At 34.9% G+C, this 7377-nt stretch overlaps 1 long non-coding RNA gene across 1 annotated transcript in view; it reads left to right on the forward strand.

Annotated features, from left to right (window-relative positions):
- The first annotated feature begins 5727 nt into the window (after positions 1 to 5727).
- Positions 5728 to 7377, forward strand: part of LOC116560603 — a 20956-nt gene continuing 19306 nt past the window's right edge. The window contains exon 1 of the long non-coding RNA XR_004273041.1: positions 5728 to 5741. This is a non-coding gene — a long non-coding RNA (uncharacterized LOC116560603). The remainder of the gene's footprint in view (positions 5742 to 7377) is intronic.

Consider the following 7377-nt stretch of genomic DNA (forward strand, 5'->3'; position numbering starts at 1 on the left):
GAAAAAAAGAGAAAGAAAGAAAGAAAGAAAGAAAGAAAGAAAGAAAGAAAGAAAGAAAGAAAGAAAGAAAGAAAAAGGCATCCAAACAGTAAGAGTGCAAATCAAACTATCTCTCTTTGCAGGTGATATGAGTCTATATGTAGAAAACATCATAGACTCTATTCAAAGGCTCCTAGAACGATAAACAACTTCAGTAAAGTTTCAGGACGTAGAATTAATGTACAAAAATCAGTAGTATTTCTATATACCAACCATGTCAAGATGAGAGCCAAATCTAAAACACAATCTCATTCACAAAATCCGCAAAAAGAAAAAATACCCAGGAATATAGCTAACCAGGAATATGAAAGATCTCTACAATGAGAACTACAAAACACTGCTAAATGAAATCAGAGACTACACGAATAAATGAAACAACATTCTACGCTTATGGATAGTAAGAGTCAATATTGTTAAAATGGCCATAATACCCAAAGCAATTTACAGGTTTAATACTGTTCCTATCAAACTGCCAATGTTATTTTTCACAGAATTAGAAGAAAATGATCCTATAATTCATTTGGAAACAAACAAAAAACCTGAATCACCAAAGCAATCTTAAATTAAAAGAACAAAGCCCGAGGCATCACACTACCTGACTTCAAACTATACTACAAGGGTACAGTAACCAAAACAGCAGGTAATGGCACAAAAACAGACACATAGACCAATGGAGCAGGTTAGAGAACCAAGAGATAAAGTCACACGCCTAAAACCATCTGAACTTTGACAAAGTCAAACTGAGAAAACTCACTATGTATAGAAGATTGAAACAGATCCCTTTCTTTCCCCCTTTTTGACAAAGTAAAAAGCTTGAAACTGATCCTTTTTTTTTTTTTTTGACAAAGTCAAACGGGGAAAACTGACTAGCCATGTACAGAAGATTGAAATTGATCCCCTTTCTTTCACCATATACAAAATCAACTGGAGAGGAATTAAAGATTTAATTATAAGACCTAAAACTACAAACATTTCAGAAGACAATCTAGTACATACCCTTGTGGATATAGGTCTGGCAAATATTTCATGACAAAGTCTCCAAAGGCAATTGCAATGAAAACAAAAGTAGATACATGGGACCTAATTGAACTAAAGAGCTTCTACACAGCAAAGAAAACTTTCAACAGCGTAAATAGACAACCTACAGTATGGAAGAAAATATTTGCAAACTACGCAAGCAACAAAGATCTAATATCCAGAAACAATAAGAAATGTATACAGAACTCAAATTTATAAGCAAAAACAAATAACCCTATCAAAAGTGGGTAAATGACATGAAAGATACTTCTCACAGAAAGACATACAAGTAGCCAGCAAACATGAAAAAATTCTCTGCTAGTCAGAATGGCTATTGCTAAAAAGTCAGAAAATAACAGACATTCACGAGGTTACAGAGCAAAGGGAATACTTACACACGGCTGGTGGAAATGTAAATTAGCTCCACCACTGTGGAAAGTAGTTTTGAGATTTCTCAAATAACTTAAAACAGAACTACCATTTGACCCAGCAATTCTGTTACTGAATATATACCCAAAGGAATAGAAATCATTCTACCAAAAAAGGCACATGCGCTTGCATGTTCATGACAACATTATTCACAATAATAAAGACGTAAAATCAACCTAGATGCTGAACAGTGGACTGAATAAAGAAATGTGGCACATATACACCATGGAATACTATACAGCCACAAAAGAATGAAATCATGTCCTTTGCAGCAACATGAATGTAGCCGGAGGTCACTATCCTTAGTGAATTATCACAGAAACAGAAAACCAAATGCCACATACTCTCACTTATAAGTGGGGGCTAAACATTGAGTGCATGTGGACACAAACAGGGGAACAATAGGCACTGGAGCCTACCTAAAGGTGAAGGGTGAGGATCAAAAGCCACCTATCAATACTATGCTCATTACTGAGCATAGTATTGATATTACTACGATATTATTGATATTACTATTGATATTACTCATTACTGCTCATTAATGATTATGAAGAAATCATTTACATATCAAACCCCAGTGACATGCAGCTTACCCATGTAACACATTTGCACATGTACCCAACTGAACTGAAAATAAAAGTTAAAAAAAAAAAAAGAAAAGAAAACCAAATATATCATGTTTTCACTTATAAGTAGGGGCCAAATCTTAAGTACGTGGTTGCGGACAGCTGGTAGGAACTCCAAAAGGAAGGAGGGAAGAGGACAAGGCCCGACAAGCTTCCTGCTATATGCTGTTTGCCGTCTGGGTGTCTGGATCAATAGAAGACCAAACCATAAAATATTCCCTTGCAACAAACATGTATGTATACCCCACACAACTAAAATAAAATTGAAATTAAAAAAATAGAGATGGAGGAAGGCAGGGGTCAGAGCCAAAAACTTCAAGATAATATATTTGTATTATTTGAAACCACAAAGTTTGTGGTAATTTGTTAAGGCAGTAATAGAAAACTAATATGAAGGGTGTATAAACTTAAATCTTTACCTACAATAATGGAAAGTCAATAAGTGATATATGAAAAAACATTTTTAAAAAAGAAAACTAATATAAAGGGCATATAGAGTATTTCCTTGTTTTTTGGCACTTACTTTTGCTTCTAAGAAATTTACTGCCTTTCTGACTTTGTTTAGCATTTTTATGTGTTTGGAGCATGGTTGACTTGGTGTGTGTTTCACCTCAGTCACTGATAGGAATACCTTGGTATTAAATATATCTTTGTTATTAATTTCATGGTAACAGTATATGTTTCTTCATTGTGATTACAGAATATCGTTTTCACAAATTTTACTTTAAAAATGTTAGGGGTTGTCTATGGTCTAAAATATGATGAAATAATTTTGTAGATAATTATGAAACATAACAACATTTAATCTCTATAATTATGATATTCTGTATAATTGTTTAATGTATCTTAAAAGCTATATCGTTTAAATGATCTTTATCAATTTTATAGCCTACCTGATCTCTCAAACCTGAAATGATCAATTCTTTCATTATAATTACATAATTTTTTAGTTTCTGAGTGTGTATATAAATAGCTTTTATATTGTTTGATGGTATTATTTATCAAGTAAGCGTTGGTTGTTGTATTTTCAATATGTTTTTGTAATTTATTATTTTCTGCTTTTATCTTCATTAATTCTTTTTACTACCTACTTTTTGATTTCCTTTGTTTTCTAGTTTCACAGTTGGCTGTTTCCTTAATTTTTTAATGTTTCTATTTAATAATTAAATATATATATTCCTATGAATTTTTCTCTGAAGTGGCTTTGCCTTTATCTCACAGTTTATGTGTTCAAATTTTCACTGAGTTCTAAAGAGTCTGTACTTTCAGCTAATTGTTTAAAGTTTTTTTTTCTATTTTTAAGAGATTACATTTATAGTTTTATATTTAATTTTTTGTTCTTTGCACTGTAATAAGAGAATATGGCCTGTCTGCCTTTTTTAATTTAATGGGATTTTACTATACATCTTGGTATGCAGACAATTTGTGAAAAATATTCCCTTATATACCTTAAAAGTATGAGTATTTTATGTTAGTTGGTTCTAGAATTACCAACATTTTAATCTGTCAGACTTTTGTGATCAATTAAATCTTGTTTAATTGTCAAGTTCCCACTTGTTTTGACAATTTGGAAAGAAAGATATTAAAAAATATTTCTTTATGATTAAAGCTCTATCAGTTTTTCTTTTGATCCATTTTCTTCACAGCAGAATCGCTTTAAATAAATATAAAACCTATATATACCTTTCCATATTTTGCTTAGAATAAAATGTTAACTTGTTTCTGTTATCTTACTCAACATTCTTTATTCTGCAGCAAACATTGAGCTAACTTCTTCCTCAGAGACTTTGCACATGACACTCATTTTCTGGAACAAGTCCACCTCCCCACCTTTCACCCTACACTGTGTTTTTGGTATCTTGCTTGTCTCCCTCCTCATCTTTCAGTTTCAGGTGCTTAAACGTTTCTTTCTCACATAAGCCCTCCCAGAACTAAAATAGGCTTTTTTTTTTTTTTTTTTTTGAGACGGAGTGTCACTTTGTTGCTAGGCTGGGTGGAGTGCCCTGGTGTAATCTCGGCTCACTGCATCCTCTGCCTCTCAGGTTCAAACGATTCTCCTGTCTCAGCCTCCTGAATAGCTGGGACTGCAGGTGTGCACCACCAGGGCCAGCTAACTTTTGTATTTTTAGGAGAGACGGAATTTCACCATGTTGATCAGCATGGTCTCTATCTCTTGACCTTCTGATCCGCCCGCCTGTGCCTCCCAAAGTGCTAGGATTACAGGCGTGAGCCACCACGCCCCGCCGGGCTCTTTCTTAAAGAAGAAAAATTTTCAACTAATTTTTTTTCTCCACTAGCTATTGGTCTCAGCTGCTTTGAACATAGAGATTCAAATACAGAGACTTTTGGGGATATATACATATATATCTTTCAAGAAGTAAAAACCTCTCAGGAAGTTGTCCTTTCTTTGTCGTTAAATTTCAGCCCTTGGAACTGATGTGCTTCTTTGCAATTTTAATCATAGTTTTATCATACCTTTCAGAAAATCCTAAAATGTACCGCTTCTTTGATGGCCCACTTCATAATTTGACAGTACTGTTAGATAATTATTATTTTGCAGCTCTTTTCCTTTCATCTTATTGAGAGGTAAAGAGGTAAATATATAAGGAGAATTTGTTATATAGAAATCCAGATTTTAAAGCAAAAAAATCCTAAGGAATAGGTGTTGAATGACATGTTGACAAATGCTTTTTAGACTATTTTGAGTAAACATATTTAAATTTGATATAATTATGTATTATAATCTGTTTCATATTAGTCAACACTCTAGTTGGAATAAATTTACTTCTTAATAAGAGATCATACTTTTTATATATTTTGTACTTGCATTTGCTTGGTCCTTAAAAATAGGAAAAGATGTTCAAATTTATCCATAAGAGAAATGCCAATTAAAATTACACTGAGTTATTACTTCTCCCCTATCATGTTGGCAAAAATCCAAAAGTTTGACAACTGTTGGCAAGGCTATATGGAAATAGGCCCTCTTATATATTGCTGGTGATACTACAAAATGGTACAACCCCCATGGAAGAAAATTTGGCAGTGTCTAACAAAACTACATAATCATTTACCCTTTGACCCAGAACACTAATTACTAGGAATCTATCCCAAGGATATTCAGGAAAAATATGAAAAGACATATTCAGAAGACTATTTACTAGAGAACCATTTACAAAAGCAAAAGTGAGAAAGAACCCAAGTGCTCATCAATGGGAGATTCGTTGAGCTATTGTACACATCACAAAAATAGATATAAGTAGGAATTCTGAGCCTCCCAGAGAAAGATTTTACCTACAAAGTATTTTTTCTAAATAAATAAATAAAGTTAAGACTGTGTAGAGAAAAGCAGGCCTGAGACAGCTTATCCTTAGAGAAAGCCCTGCTTGCAAAATAGGTTGATCCTTGACTGATGTCTGAAAGCTGAATATCTTCTTTTTTTTAATTTTACTTTTTTATTGCATTTTAGGTTTTGGAGTACATGTGAAGAACATGCAAGATTGTTGCATAGGTACACACATGGCAGTATTTCTCCCCATGCTATCTCTCCCCAACTCCCCAACTCCCACTGTCCCTCCCCTATTTCCCCCCAACAGACCCCAGTGTGTGATGCTCCCATCCCTGTGTCCATGTGTTCTCATTGTTCAACACCCACCTATGAGTGAGAATATGTGGTGTTTGATATTCTGTTCTTGTGTCAGTTTGCTGAGAATGATGGTTTCCAGGTTCATCCATGTCCCTACAAAGGACACGAACTCATCATTTTTGATGGCCACAGAATATTCCGCGGTGTATATGTGCCACATTTTCCCTGTCCAGTCTATCATTGATGGGCATTTGGGTTGGTTCCAGGTCTTTGCTATTGTAAACTGTGCTGCAATGAACATCCATGTGCACGTGTTCTTATAGTAGAACGATTTATAATCCTTTGGATATTACCCAGTAATGGGATTGCTGGGTCAAATGGAATTTCTATTTCTAGGTCCTTGAGGAATCACCACATTGTCTTCCACAATGGTTGAACTAATTTACACTCCCACCAACAGTGTAAAAATGTTCCTATTTCTCCACATCCTCTCCAGTATCTGCTGTCTCCAGGTTTTTTAATGATCGCCATTTTAACTAGTGTGAGATGGTATCTCAATACGGTTTTGATTTGCATTTCTCAATGACCAGTGATGATGAGCATTTTTTCACATATTTGTTGGCCTCATGTGTGTCTTCTTTTGTAAAGTGTCTGTTCATATCCTTCACCCACTTTTGAATGGGCTTATTTGCTTTTTTCTTGTAAATCTGTTTTAGTTCTTTGTAGATTCTGGATATCAGCCCTTTGTCAGATGGGTAGACTGCAAAAATTTTTTCCCATTCTGTTGGTTGCTGTTTCACTCTAATGACTGTTTCTTTTGCTGTGCAGAAGCTGTGTAGTTTGATTAGGTCCCATTTGTCTATTTTGGCTTTTGTTGGCAATGCTTTTGGTGTTTTGGTCATGAAGTCTTTGCCTATGCCTATGTCCTGAATGGTTTTGCCTAGATTCTCTTCTAGGATTTTTATGGTGTTAGGTCTCATGTTTAAGTCTTTAATCCATCTGGAGTTAATTTTAGTGTAAGGTGTCAGGAAGGGGTCCAGTTTCTGCTTTCTGCACATGGCTAGCCAGTTTTCCCAACACCATTTATTAAACAGGAAATCCTTTCCCCATTGCTCGTTTTTGTCAGGTTTGTCAAAGATCGGGTGGTTGTAGATGTGTGACCTTGCGTCTGAGGCCTCTGTTCTGTTCCATTGGTCTATATCTCTGTTTTGGTACCAGTACCATGCTGTTTTGATACTGCAGCCTTATAGTATAGTTTGAAGTCCGGTAGTGTGATGCCTCCCACTTTGTTCTTTTTGTTTAGAATTGACTTGGCTATGCAGGCTCTCTTTTGGTTCCATATGAAGTTTAAGGTGGTTTTTTTCAGTTCTGTGAAGAAGGTCTTTAGTGGCTTGATAGGGTTAGCGATGAATCTGTAAATTACTTTGGGCAGTGTGGCCATTTTCACAACATTGATTCTTCCTAACCATGAACATGGAATGTTTCTCCATCTGTTTGTGTCCTCTCTTATTTCTTTGAGCAGTGGTTTGTAATTCTCCTTGAAGAGGTCCTTTACGTTTCTTGTTAGTTGTATTCCTAAGTATTTTATTCTCTTTGTAGCAATTGTGAATGGCAGTTTGTTCTTGATTTGGCTCTCTTTAAGTCTGTTATTGGTGTATAGGAATGCTTGTGATTTTTGCACAT

This window comes from Sapajus apella, unplaced genomic scaffold, assembly GCF_009761245.1.
Source record: "Sapajus apella isolate SASKATOON/1434 unplaced genomic scaffold, GSC_monkey_1.0 scaffold26, whole genome shotgun sequence".
Taxonomy (NCBI): domain Eukaryota; kingdom Metazoa; phylum Chordata; class Mammalia; order Primates; family Cebidae; genus Sapajus; species Sapajus apella.